This window comes from Molothrus ater, chromosome 3, assembly GCF_012460135.2.
Source record: "Molothrus ater isolate BHLD 08-10-18 breed brown headed cowbird chromosome 3, BPBGC_Mater_1.1, whole genome shotgun sequence".
NCBI classification, from domain to species: Eukaryota; Metazoa; Chordata; class Aves; order Passeriformes; family Icteridae; genus Molothrus; species Molothrus ater.
Genome location: NC_050480.2, coordinates 60,616,198 through 60,630,773, shown reverse-complemented (window position 1 = coordinate 60,630,773; position 14,576 = coordinate 60,616,198). Strand labels below are relative to the sequence as shown.

The 14,576-nt window shown below is 39.5% G+C and overlaps 1 protein-coding gene across 1 annotated transcript in view; it reads right to left on the bottom strand.

Moving 5' to 3' along the window:
• Positions 1 to 14,576, bottom strand: part of SOGA3 (SOGA family member 3) — a 31,637-nt gene that overhangs the window by 3,755 nt on the left and 13,306 nt on the right. The gene's annotated exons all lie outside the window — the stretch shown is intronic.

Below are 14,576 nucleotides of genomic sequence, written 5' to 3'. Positions count from 1 at the left end.
TTGGACTACAAAATTCTAAAGAGAAACAAATCATACCAGCTCAAGGACAGAAATACACAAAACACACAAACACAGGTCTGCCCCACCATATGAGTGAGATTCTTTGGTGTCCTCTCATCTGCTATGCAGCCCAAGAGAGTAAAAAAGAAACTCCTGCTTTTAGAGCAGGATGCACTGGGATTGCAGCCAGCTAGTGTATCCAGCAAAAATCTTGTAGCTGCTGACAGCAGAAAACTTGGTTATGGAAAAGCAGCAAAAGTGGAAAACAACTGCCACCATCCCATTGGCAACACTAAATACTGATCATCAGGAAAACACAAATGAGAGAATATGTTAATACATAATGCCCCACTTGCAGCTGTTCCCAGTTTTTGTGTTCCCCAGGTAAACTGTAGCCCCCAAGGCAGGACAGTGATAACCAACACCATCTCCTTCTGAGACTGTGCTCTGGTAGAAACATCCTGTGAGAAACATACTCTTCCCTGCACCAGCGGGGGCAGAATCCATCTCCATCTAAAAGCTGTCCAGTTCCACAGACTGAGAATTAAAATATGTTCATAATTCTCAAGAAACAGAGTATAGTGGGTGACTATGCTGCACATAACAATCCTGTGCACTATTTGCCTGCTGGTACTAATCATCCTCTTTCTTCTGCAGATCAACTCTATTAAAAATTCCTACACTCGTGGACTGCTCACTAAAAAGGAAAAGTTAATGCCACAGAAAGACTCACATGTAAATCAAATTTTTACGTCTCTTGCGGAAATATTGAATGCTCTCAGTAGACCAAACAATAAAACAAATCAAAGATCATAGCTAGATAGCTGTAAAACAAAGGCTTCTAATGGAATCCAGAAAAGACATGAAAATAGTTCAATTAACTCATTTATCCCTTTCAGTATAAACCCAGCAAATTTGGAATCCAGTCTATAAACAAAATGGTTCTTTTCCAGAGTCACCCACAACTTATCCTGTTGTAGAAATGGTACATGCATTTTTGAAGGGGTTGTTTTGTTGTTTTCTTTTAGAATTGGCAAGTTTATGAAGCCCTAAACTTCCAAAGGAGTAGGTTCCTCCTCTGTGTTACCATTAACTACTGTGTATCACCACTTTGAAAAAACCCTTTTCAAATCAGTTTACACTGCAAACTTTTCCTTGCCCTGTATTTAAGCCAATATCATCATGACAATAATAATATCAAATAAATAAATAAATAAGCTATAGCTAAACTATATTTCTGCTCTATTACCTAAATGCCTTTTGCTCACCCTGTTGAGCTCAGCATCTCTTCAGAAATAATGAAGTTCTGGAATGCTGGGATGAAACTTCTTTTGTACCCTATGACTTTTCAGAAGATAAGAGATAAGAAAAAGTACTTTTATAGGTATAATGTGCAACACAACCCCCTTGTTCTTCTCCTTTCTTGCTCTATTTTTTTGTAGTAGTCAGGATAGCTTACAACAGTAGTTGTGGCTATGTAATGATTAAGCACTACTTTCTGTTCTGCTCTATTTGAATTACAACTAACTCTCCAGAGCTTGTATTGTTCACCAACAAAATCCCAGCATTCACCAAAAATTTTATAGCAGAAAGCAATGAAGAACATGCACAATTCAATTAGCAGGATGATGTGGGTAAGCAGATTAGGCCCAGCTGGAATTGGTGTGATCTCTTTTCATATGAAAAACACCATGAAACAATTTCTGATCACTATGATCTCACACATTTCAGCTGACAGAAAATATCCTCACAATCACAGTGTCCTACAACATCACATCAGGGTACTGAGGCAATGGCAATATCACACTAAACAAAGAATGCCACATATCAAGAAGTATATTCTGCTATAAATATTAAATTTTCGCTATAAATACTAAATTTTTTGAGCCTTTCTTCCAGATGTGCATTTCACAATTTACAGTAGCTACTCTTTCTATCAGTTCTCTCAAGCCTTGTACTACTGAAGTCTTCCAGTTCAATTTTCAACATGAAAAAAATTATTGATGCTAATGAGATAAGCAATGAAATTCATCACAGCAAAATGGAAAAAAGAAAAAAAATGTTCAAACTAACATATGGCAGAATGAAAAAATAGCAACTCAGAACTCCTGCATCCAAATCTTCATACTAAACTGAGACTGGACATTACTAAAATTGTCTGCACATTGCTTGTCACTAAAAGCCACCTCTTCTTTCTCAACTGTAGCAAAAAATCTGCCCTTCATATGCTAGAATTGTTGTTGTGAAGGAGAGTTTGTGGGCTCAGATAATTTTTTTTCCATATAATTAATAAAATCCTATTCAGAAGTGTCCACAGCCAAGATAAGACTGCAGATGATGTTTGTATTAGACGCAAACCAGATCACACGCAAAGGACAATTCTGCTGTGGTGCTCAGCAGCATCAATTCTCCAGTGACCTTCACTGGAGTTTATCCAATGTCTTGCTGGATATGCTAAGCACTTCTCAAGATGGCATAATTCTTCTCTTGCCAGCCCTAAATTGCAAGCCAAATGTGCAGCCCTAACATCACCTGTCATGCTCCCTGCTTCTCAGGTGGAAAGAGACCTGAAATCTACTCTGAGAATAACACAATATGGAGATAATTTCATCTCACTCTTAGTAGTAAAGCTATAAAATGAACTCAAATTCTTCCTGCCTTATTCTAAGCTACAATAAATATTTCAAAAATTAATAAAGAATCCTTAAGTAAAACCTACCAAGATTTTTTAAGATGCTTAGGTTTGATTTTTTCAAGCCTGATCTAGGGGTATATAATCTAAAAGTCACAGTAGGCAACCACGGGAGGAATTCCTGACACATCAAGGGATTTATGCATGCACTGAGTCCCCAAACAGCCTTTATCCCTCCTCACAGAACAAGGCAAAGGGTGTGCAGCTCCTTGAATTTCCACAGCTACCACAAACCTTCTCATCTGCACAAAACTGTGCTGTACTTGGCTATGGTAAGCTGACTCCCAACTGCTGTGACACACCTGCAGTGCTTTTGAAAATCAGAGTAAACCCAACACTTCACACTTTACAGCCTTGAAAAGTCGATGGATATTGAACAATTTTTGGGCTGCATAAACTTGCCTCTTTGTGGCACAGAGTGACTATGACCAGGGAAATGTAAATTTGCCCTAAGCCTCTCTCTGCACTTTCCCTTTAATCAATATGGCTGTGTAACCCATGGAGCTGGATCAAATCAGACACCAAACTGATTTTTCAGTTTTCTGCCACTGGGTCTAAGGTAATAAAAACTAAATTGACACTCTCTTTGTTGGCAAATTGAAAATTTATATTCTCCAAAAACAACAACAACAAAAAATCTTTGTTTTTAAAATGTCCTCCTTATTCTGCAAGTCTTAGTGCAATTTGCCAGCAATTTGCCAGCTCAAGACCCTGGTTTTGTCTGTCATTAGCACAAGCACACAGAATGATACTTTACTCCTTCCACCACTATTCAAGAGCAGAAGTCTTGAATATTTCTGTACTCTACTTGCTAGCAAAATTAAACCACAAATGAAAAAGCAGAGGATAACTGAAATGCAAAAAGCACAGCCTACCTGTCCACAAAGCAAGCACTAAGCATATCCCTATTAGCTGTACCAGCACTCTCTTCATATTTAAACTGGCTTGTTTCAAAAACACTGCTGAGGACCAATACAAAATGAAAAATATATTTACTACTTCACTAGAGAAAGAAAAATAGTTCTCATGTAGTTGAATGACTCCATACTGTAGAAAAGAGAAGCTCACCTCCAATATTTGTATTATTTCATTTGCATTTATTTAGGAGTTATCTCAGTTATCACTTTCAGATCCTTTACATTATTTATTTATCAATTAAATAAGAAAAAATACAAAAGAAGGGAAAAATATATGTAATATTTGCACCTTATCTAGAGAAATGTTTTGCAGTTTGAACTAAAACCATATTGTTAGAGCATATCATAATAACTATTATAGTATAACTAGGTAGAAGAATTCTTTGCAGTGCATAACTGAAGCAGCATATTTATGCTTCCATGACATTTGCTTCCTTCTTTTCCTTAGTCAAAAAAATAACATTAGATGAAAGCCACCTTTTCAAAGCTCTCACTACATCCTGGTCAAAGAGCCATCCAAATTGATACTTCGCTTTCTGTGATTACACACTCCTTCATCCACCAGGATATCACAAAACAGTGAAAGCAATTTCTCTGAGGAGGAAGAGGTCTTCTGCCATTTGAACCTTTCAAAGCATGGAAGAGCTAGACATGGTTATTTCCCCAAGGCTATCCAGCTATCCAGCAGAAATCACAATCATCTTACACTTGGCTCCCTAATCCTGAAACGCAAAAGAAGATCTCAGAACATCATGAATATTTTGAAGCACAAGTGCAGGAATAAGTTATTGTGCTGCATACTGATGACAGTTACACTTTTCCTCGGGCTACCTAAGTTGTTGTTTATTTGCCAGTTCTGCAATTTATTGTTGTTTATTTGCCAGCTCTATCTATTCTGAGAGAAGAGATTCAGTCTTTTTGACAGGGTTTGCACAAAGCCTAGTACAATGCACTGCTCCAGCCTTTATCTGGGACTGACACCACGACAGACAGCACATCAACATAGTTAAAACCACTGCCACGTAACAACAGCAATATTCACAGGCACAGATACGTGTATGGCAATTATAAATTAAATACATAAGAGATTTCATCAAATGTAGAGTGTTTTTTTCTCACACCTAGTACCACATGCATTGTTTTTCAGTCTTCTTAGAAGGATATCTCAGAAGAGATTCCAAATAGATTTTCATGAGAACAGGAAAGTGCCAGCAACCAGATGAGGTTCATTGCCTTGGTTACACAAATGCATATATATTAACCAAAGTGTAGTTACACTATCCCAACAGAAAATATTTGTGTCAAAAATGAAAAGTAGTGAGAAGGAAAACAAGAATGATTCTGCATGTAGTGTGTACCTCTACACTGCTCACTGGAAATATATAGAGAAGGCAGTTCTGCAAAATTGTGGGCTGATCACACATGTCCATTGGTGTCCATGCTCATTTGATACTCAAGAGTTGCATTAAATGCACAGACAACAATTACAGTCCCTCACCTGGATTCACAGGGCAGGACAGCATCAAGCACAGGCACATCCAGGTGCATCTGTAGGCGCACAGCAGAGAAAGGAGCTTTGAAGCTCACCCTCTTAGACTGTGCCCTTCTGACAACTTCCACTTACAGGAACATCTCACCAAAAAATCAGATTTTAGAGTTCATTTCAAAGGATGCAAAAATTGAAGATGAATTCCTCTGTTACTCTTGGTCTCTTCTTTCATCTGTGTTTACTTGGGGAAGTGCTTTTGTAAAGCTAACTCTTTGTAAATTGGCTTAAAAGTATTTTCTGTAATACAACATATGGGCAAGTTTCAAAGGTGTTAGGAAAGTTTGGTCATTGAAAACAGAGGATCAGACTGCAGTGCTCTGAAGTTATGCCAGTGTGATCCAACCACAAACTAAACACATTTTGATGAGCAGCTCATGTAAAGAAGGTACCCTAGAAAAAATAAACCATGGAGACTAAGAGCTGAAATGGAAGGAAGGTGTTTTATAAGTTTTGGCGGCCCCACACCTGCTTTTCTCACTCTGGTACCAGTCTGATTTGAGATAACCTAAACCTGCATCCCATACTTTTCCTGGTATTTCAACAATGGATGGAGATGAGGGGAAGGAGGACCTTGCAGCCCTGGCTAGAGCAGAGTGTCCAGCTCCCTCACTAACTTCACTAGAAACTGTAAGACCTGACACTTGATCCCCATGTCCTGCCCTCCTAAACAATGACTCTTCCCCCTAACTGAAACTTGCTCTGGTTCTTATGGGAAATGCTTACTCCCAGATAGGGAATGGGCTGTGACTCGGGCTGACTTAAAACCTTCATGTAGAGGTTGACCTAAAACTATTATTTAAATGTTCCCTTTGCTAGAAATGTGAAAATCTCATTTTGAAAAGAAGCTTGACAGTCTTCCACTCATTATAAATATTTGATCACTGGAATGTATTTTTAATTAGCTATCATGAACAAATATTTGACTCTTCAGCATTTATCATAAATGTCACTGAACCAGCAAATCACCTGCAAATTAATACCACAGCAGCCCTAATGGGGTCATGCAAGAATCAATTCTAGGTCCTACTCTAATTAACATTTTTTCTCACTAACTGGAAAGAAGGCCCATAAAATAACATTGGATAAAGACTGCAGGGTAAAGGTTGGAGAAACACTAAATATTGAAAAGGAAGATCACTGATACAAACCTTTATGCAATCTAATAAAATCTGTTTTAATATGACTAAATATGAAGATACAGATGTAAGAACAAGGAATAAAAGTTACGCTAAGACAACAGGAGAACTGCCTAGAGAATAGAGAAGATCTTTTGAAAAGCCACATCTCTGAAAAAAACCTGTAGGTTTTTTAAGCAAAGCAGGGAGAGACCCGAACTCTTTCCCGCCGGAAACCCAAGAGGACCCTCCCAGGGGAGAGCTCTGCTTTTAACCCCGTGTTCTCAGAGGCGTGTCCATGTCCCAATGGCCAGGTTAAATGCCAATATTAAAGTCTGAATATCCATTGGCCAAAAACACAGCATCCCAAAAAACACATTTCCTATCAAACCACCACACTCATAGAAAATAATCAGCTGAAATTATATTGAGGTGTAATTTTGTGACCAAAAGGTTTACTAATGTGGGATGTCGGTATCAAAACTGGGGTTTGCTGTGCAGTAACTAGAAAGGGTTTGCCTCTCCACAGAATCAAACCAGCCTCAGGCAAGTGAAAAAATTCACTTCCAAGTAGTGTCTACCTTTCTCCTTTGAGAGAGGTCAAATTCCTAACCTAGGTTAAATGCTTAGTTTTCACATGGGTAAATGATATCCACCTTAAGCATGAAGATTTTACGCAAAGAAAAAAACAAACACCAAAACACTGATGCCAGACTCTTGAATTTAGCAAGGCAGAAAGAAAGTTTTTCCTGCCTGGTAACTGAGTTTCAGCAAATTCAGATGAGAAGGGAGGTGCAAATTTTTACCTGTTCCTGGGACAGTTCACAAAGAGCTGTGGTAGACTGTTCTCAGCTGTTAATTTTTAGCACAGACTGGAACCCTTTTCTGAAAAGTAGGCATCAGCTTGAATAAAATATCTGGGGTATTTTATGACCTGTGTTATTCAGAAGACCAGACTGGTTTACTGTTTAAGACAGTTCTGTCCTCATAACTTCTGAACACATGAAACTTGACCAAAATTTAGAAACTGAGCAACAATACTCCTGGAAGCCCATCACAAGAAAAATAAACCTCTGCATGTATTTATATGTATCAGCAAGGCAATATTCCATTTCAAAAGTCGTTCTGGAGGACCGTTACTGGTGCTTCTAATTAATCATTTAATCAAAGATTTAAACTGCTAGCATCTGTAAATTTAAAATAATTTAGACCAGCCTGTAATTTAAAAGACTGCTGATAATCAGGGCAGTTGGATGCCATCATCTGTCATGCTTTGTAGGGAGGTAAAGTCCTCTCATTACAGACAACACTGATGGAAACAGATTTATGGCAAAGACCTTCTAAGTGCAAGTACTCATCTGTGACCTCAGCAAAGGGCTTTGCTGTTATCCTAACCTGGATTCATTGCTAAGCTAAGCCAAAGTCAATTAAAACAATCATGCAATCAGGATCAAGCAAAGCAAAACAGACTTGATACCTGCAGGTTTTATTCTACACATCTTGATCTATGCAGTTGTTAATACTAGCAATGAGGGGGAAAGGGGGGAAATCACACATATATCAAAAAATCTAAGCAGAAACAAAGACTTCAAAAAAGCACACCTGCACATCTAAGAGGTAAATCCATTCCCTTTTACTTCAAAATAAGAAATGCAATACTTGGAACTCTTAGCTATGGAACATTATCAAAATCTGAATTTCTCTAATGTCAGAGGGTTGCATTTCTTGATACTATGAACACTGAAGTAAGTGAAAAGAAACCCAAAAACTCAAAACATCAAAAGCCTGGTGCTCGTGCTCCTGGCTAGCATTAATTCCACATGATTCAGAAGAGCTGCTGAGCTGATCCCAGAACCCAGCACACCTATAGCTGGGTGTTCCCCCTGTCAAGTGACACATATTATATAGCTATATATAATAGCTATAAATGTGTGTGAATGGGAGGGTCTAAAAGATGATAGGGTCTAAAAGAAGAGGGTCAGAACATGCCACTCTGCTCCTTGAAGTGTCATATTCTTCCAGGGCAGTTCAGAGGTAAAGCACAGCCAGCACACTGCCAGTTTATGACGAATCAGCTGGCTGCCTTGAACAATGGCACACAGAAGCCATTTGCAGGGCAGTGTTCCCCACCACTGAACGTGTACAACACCTCCCTTGTCTCACTTTGTTCTTCCTCCCTCGCTCCTGCACTGCACGTGAGCTATGTGCCTGATGGAGAGCTCAGTGCTGTGCACACAGACACACACGTGCACAGCTGCATGACACAGAGCACAAGCAGAGGCACAAACCTCTGTGCAATATCAGTGTCACTGGGAACATGCCCTTCTTGGTAGCATGTAGCTGCCTCAGATCTCCTGCTCATTTGCTGTGTTTTCCCTTGGGAAAAAAGTCTGCTTGGACAGACCCTGAGCTCTCCTGTTTAGCAGAAGTAACCTGGAAACCATTTCCTTTCTCCCTATCCAGAAGTGACCGTCTCTACCCCTCGTATGCTCCACTGCAAAATGGGAAAATAGATTCTGCTTGTTACTAACAAGAACAGATCAGAACAGTGGAGGCTGAAAGAGACCTCTGTTATGACCAGCCCCCACAACTGGCCTCAGCAAAGCACCCTGGTGCCTCCACAAATAGACAAATGTTTTGAGTCATTACTCATTTAATAGTCCAGTCTCTCACAACCTCTGAAGATCTAGTCCAGTGCCCCCTGCTCAGAGCACAGACAGCTGAAGCAGGCTTCTCAGGGCCATGTCCTGTGTGGTCTTGAATTTCTCCAGAGGTGGAATCTCCTTCCTCTATAGGCAATGAGTTCAGTGTTTGAGCACCTTCACACTGAAGTTTGTTCTTGTCCTGTCACTGAACACCACTGAAAAGAGTCTACCTCCTTCTTCTTTCCATCCTATCAGATATTTCATAGAAACACAGATCTGGGGGCCTCCCCAGATACCCTGCCCCCAGGCCCAGGAGCTCCATTTCAGCTGAGCCCATGCTTCAGGTCCTGCTTGAGCTGTGTGAGATGCAGTGAGTCTGTCATTAGCTCACCACAGTTGCTCCTGTCACTGGTCATGGACTTTGTTGATACACCTGTGCACTGGTTTTCCAGCTGAACCTTAGACCTGATTCATCACCTTGAACCTGACTCATAATCTGGACTTCATAAGTTTTCATTTCTAAGTGGACTGCAGGCAAACACAAATGACATTATAAAGCACTGGCAGCAAAACATTAAGTTGGGCTGATTTTTGGGGGGATTGAGTGGGCGTGAGGGCAGGGAAAAGGACATGGGAAGATAGTTTTAAAGGAGAAGGACCAAACTCCATCAAAAGGCTGGAGTATCACACCACATCTTTTGCATCCTACTATGCGCCATTAGGATACTAATTAACAAACAGTATCACTTTTCCTTCAGGCACTGCATACAAGTCACAGCAGCATACAAAGGTATGCTTGCTTCACTAGGCTTTTCTGATTCTGAACATACTGGGTAATTTATGCCAGCCACCTAAATTCTCAGAACCATCATTCTGAAAAAAGTGACGAACAATTACTACTGAATAGTAAATTTAGAAATTCTTGTGATAGCTTTATTGTACATGTCTCTGCTGTCCATGTTCCATTTGAGGTCGTGCCAAGTTGTTTCACCTGGTTTTACACTGGAAACTGCACTGAGGTCACACCCTGAGGGCCCGTGACACGTTCCAGAACAGCCATCTGTACTGTGACAGGACAAGGTTCCCTTCCTTACACCAACAGCTGAGTTCAGCCAAGATGCAGAGCAGCACAAACCTCCATAGTGCTACTTCCTATTTATTCTCCTAAGGCCAGAACAAACTACCTACAGCTGTGAGGATCTCCCAAACTCCTGTCAGGAGCATCTGAAAGATGCATTGGGAAATTCCATGTACAGAATCACTGAAAAATCTATCAGTCTGCAGAGTTCTCTGGAGGTTTTTGAAACTGTAGATTTGCTAGAACGTCCGGAGGATGTTAAGACAGAAATATCTTTCATAAGGGGTTTCTGAAAAGCTCAGTTTAATATGTGAGATAGCCCTGAAACCAGCAATGACTACATACACTAAAACAATAACAGAACTATGGCAATTTCTTTTTCAATCTGAAACAAGCTCATATTTGACCTGTATCAGCACATTGCAAATACTCTGTTATTTCAGCTGTTTCTTTGAAGGGACAGGTGCACTTAAGCAGGACTAAATACAGTGGTACAAGGGACAGAAAGCATGTATACCTATTACTCATCAAAGCCTTGGAGGGACTTCCAGTAATATGATGACATTTGGTGTACATTGATTCCATACAAAAACATGTATCTAGAACTCTGGTTCAGCACCTAGAAAATGTCTGTTCTGCCTCTATAAGGCCTTCCAAGTAATAGAAAGCAATTTTGACAAGTCATATGGATTTCCTCTAAATCTAGATAATCCTGGCCTACATGTATTTTCCCGTTCATCTTTTTGTACCAGCACAAAGATACTAAATTTGTCCTCTATATCATGCAATCTCTTTCTTTAAGATCTAAAGTAATCATACATAATGTCTTATAGCAAGAAAAAATTTTCCACCTGCCAAAAATGAAAAAAAAGAGCAAAAATAAAATGTGAGGTGGAATTTGAAAAGCACAACATATTACTAAACAAAAGACAAAAAACAAAAGCAAACAAACAAAAAAAAACAAACAACAAAGCCAACTTAGGCAAAACAACAACTAAAGAACCAGGGTAGATTATATGCTGTCTCTGATACTGTGAAAAGTAACATAATAGAGCTATTTAAGAGTCCCCTAAACAAGGGAGCTCATTTTTACACTTCTGAGTGACCTGGCAACTTTTTGTTTCAATTGGGCAGTCCAGTTGGTACCCTTATGTCTCAATTGTATATAGGGACACTTGAATCTCCATTTGAGTAAAGAAATACTGAAATTGAGAAGTACAAAAATATTTTTTTTTCTGTGACTGAGGACCATTAGAGAGCCTTCTAATATTTTATTTCCCAGACTTTTCTCCATTTGTTAATGTGGTATCATATTTTGACAGCCTTAGTGAAGTCAGTAGTGAGGCTGCCTACTCAGCAAAGAGATAAAGAAGGTTTTCTTTCTCCTTTATATCTTGAGGAAGTCATACTATAAAATCTGTACTAAGAGAAATACATCTTTTACTGCCTGCTCTATGGTGAGTTCATGCTCACAAACCATTTTCTCTGATAACCAGATACCACCTACCACCCAATCCACAGCTCCCACCCTGTCCATTACTTCCACGGACAACTGGGCATGGCAAGTGATTGCCCCTTGCCAAGTAATTCCCAGCAGGACGAAATCACATGGCAGCAACAGACTGGACTTGCTGTTCTGCATCTCGTTTGCCATCTCATCTGGCTCCACACCAAGTCACAGAACCTTTGCCTGGTTTTTGCACTAATAAATGAAATGGTCAGAGACTGTTCTCAGGACCCAATGCCAACTGGCTCTTCACAATTCAGTCTCCTTTCAGCTCTGATGACAATACAGCTGAACTTCCCTACAGCTTCCTTTCAAACAAACAGGAGCACATCCAAATTGTCAATCAGTAACAAGCTCTGACCCAGGCCAGACCCCAAATCGTGCCCAAGCACTGAAGCAGTAGCAGCTGACCCAGGTCAAAACCATCTAAGGGACATGTTAGCAACTGCTTGTTCAGTGTGTGGGCCCTTCCTTAGCCTGATTTACTTTACATATATAGTTTTTGACTGCTGGAAGCAATTCTGTAGCAAAAAAAAACAACTTTGAAAAGAATTATCCAAGGAAAAAAAAAAAAAAAAAAAAAGGGTTTCAGGTGCTTGAGACCAGAATGTTTGGACTAATGTCCTTTCTGTAAAATATAGCTTCTATATTTTTAGAAGCTCAGGTTTTATTCTATGCTTCCATTTCAGTTAGGTTTTTTGTGGGTTTTTTTAAGATGGTCATTACTGTTTTTTTTTTCCTTTAAAATACACCTTACTGCAAAGAGACTCTAATTTTACCTGGAGACTGTATATAATATCAGTAACTCCTTTGACAAAAGAGCTTGCAAATCTAAGGCTGCTGCTATCTACCACAGAGATGAAGGAAAATAAAATAAGAGTCTGACACAAGGAAAGAATTCTCACGTTCCCATGAAATCAGAGTAGCAGCATTATGTTTACAGATTCAAAAGAACTGATCAGTCTTTATTTTGTGATGGCTAAATTAGTTTCTGTTTTAAATCTATTCCAGATATACTCTTTTTTACAACAGCTGCCACTCCTTCATTATTACTTCCTAATCAGCCATCAATCCTGCCACTTCTTTTAAACATCTTAATCAATTTTCAGAATAGAAATTCACAAAGCAGCACACCAACTTCAATGACTAAAAATATCCTTCCAGGCATCTTTACCCACAAAATCTCTCCAAAAGAATATGTTTATGGAGCTTTATTCCTTTGAAATAATTCCCTATTTACTACATATGTTTTGGAATACATTATTATTGACCATCAGGCTGTTTATATTCAATTTTGAGTAACTCTCTTGAAGCAAATGGCTCATGTGAATTGCTGATGGCTGATAGATAACTAAAATCTAATTTTACAAAGTTTAAGCATCAGCTGCATCTCAAATGCACTTTTTTTTCCTGCTCATGGCATGACATTTTCAGAGAATTACTACAACAGATTCTGTTACAGAGATTAATTTCTTACTCCATTATGATTCTTTTCTCATATTCAAAGAACAAAACCGAAGCAAACTCTGCTTATCCCAGTCCCTGTGAAGTCACAGTGTGCTCTGAGCAAGTGTGTCAGAATCACACCCTCACAGGTTATGAATAGCATCCCTGCTGAGTACTGTTTTTAAAGGATCAAAATACTTGGGCAAGACACCAAAGGTAACAGAATACCATACAAGCAATTCTGACTGAGGGTTACACATCTGCTGGGATGGGGTGCTTAGAAATCACTGAGCTGTGCTTGGAGATAGAGGACTTATTCTCTTTTTTCTGTACAAACCCAGGCAGACATTTGTTTCTCATCTTTTTGAAAAGTCTTATAAGTACCCTGTTGTTCTTTTCATCAAAACTAGTTGCCTTTATTTGAGACAACAAACCAAAATTCCAGATCACAGAAACCCTCTGCTTAAAGGTACTGTTGGTAAAAGTGTTGCTGATAGACTTAGTATTGGATACTCCAAAAGACACAGGAAGGAACTGGTCTTGTGAGAGCCCTATTAAATCCTCCCCTGCTGCCATCTGGTGCCAGGAGCAAGTAAATTACTGTAACTCTCCAAAGACTTCCACTTGCTGCACTGAGCCTGTGAGGATGAGCAGCTACAGCAGCCTCTCATCTCACTCTGCTTAACCTTGCTCCCTCCATTACCAGCTGTTTGAAATGAGGCTCTAACTCTGAGGAAAAATGAATATATGAGGTGCAATTATGATGTGCTTGGGAGACAGCATGATGGAGGAGACTTAAACTTTCTCTTTCAAGTATCAATCTCCAGTGATTCATATGCATGCAGCACAGGCAAAAAACAGAAGCTAGAAATCCATGAACATCCACATAGTTATGACCTCACTGGAATCACAGAGACCAGTCAGGATAGCTCACATGCCTGGAGTGCAGCAATGGATTGATGAAAACTCTAAAGGTGAGGAAGAAGGGTTTGGCTCCACACAAAAGAGCAGTTCAATTGCATTTGGTGCTGTCCTGTGGCAGGTGATGATGGGCCAGCTGTGAGCTACAGGCAACAATCAGAGGACAGAGGAGCATCATCTGAAGTGTCTCCTGATCATCTGATGCACAAGGGAAAATAGATGAAGCATTTTCAGACAACTAACAGTCACATGATTTCTGCAATGGATTGAAGACAATTTTTGCCACAGGTGATGAATAAGTCAGCTGTAGCAATTACTTTGATGGACCTCTTGCAAACAAGGAATCAGAGGTTTAATGGTCAGTGGCAGCACTGGCAGCACTGCTGTGAGATGGTGAAGTTTAAGGTCCTGAGAGAAGGGATCAAGACGAGTACCAGGCAAGGAAGTTCTGAAAGCATCCAAATATGTAATGTTACTGTTGGATATGGCTGCCTTGCCTGTTGGAAATGCTGCAAACCACCACTCTTTATGAGACTTGGTTCCAATTTCTTGCAACCTCATCACATTTTAAGCATTGCAGATTTTCCACACCAAGCATCTGTCCTGGGATAAGTTACCAACACTACTAATATTTTGGGAAATTTAAGCAAATTATTCAGCTCTTTTTAAGATGACAATATTCTTGTTTGCTTATAGTAAATTATTC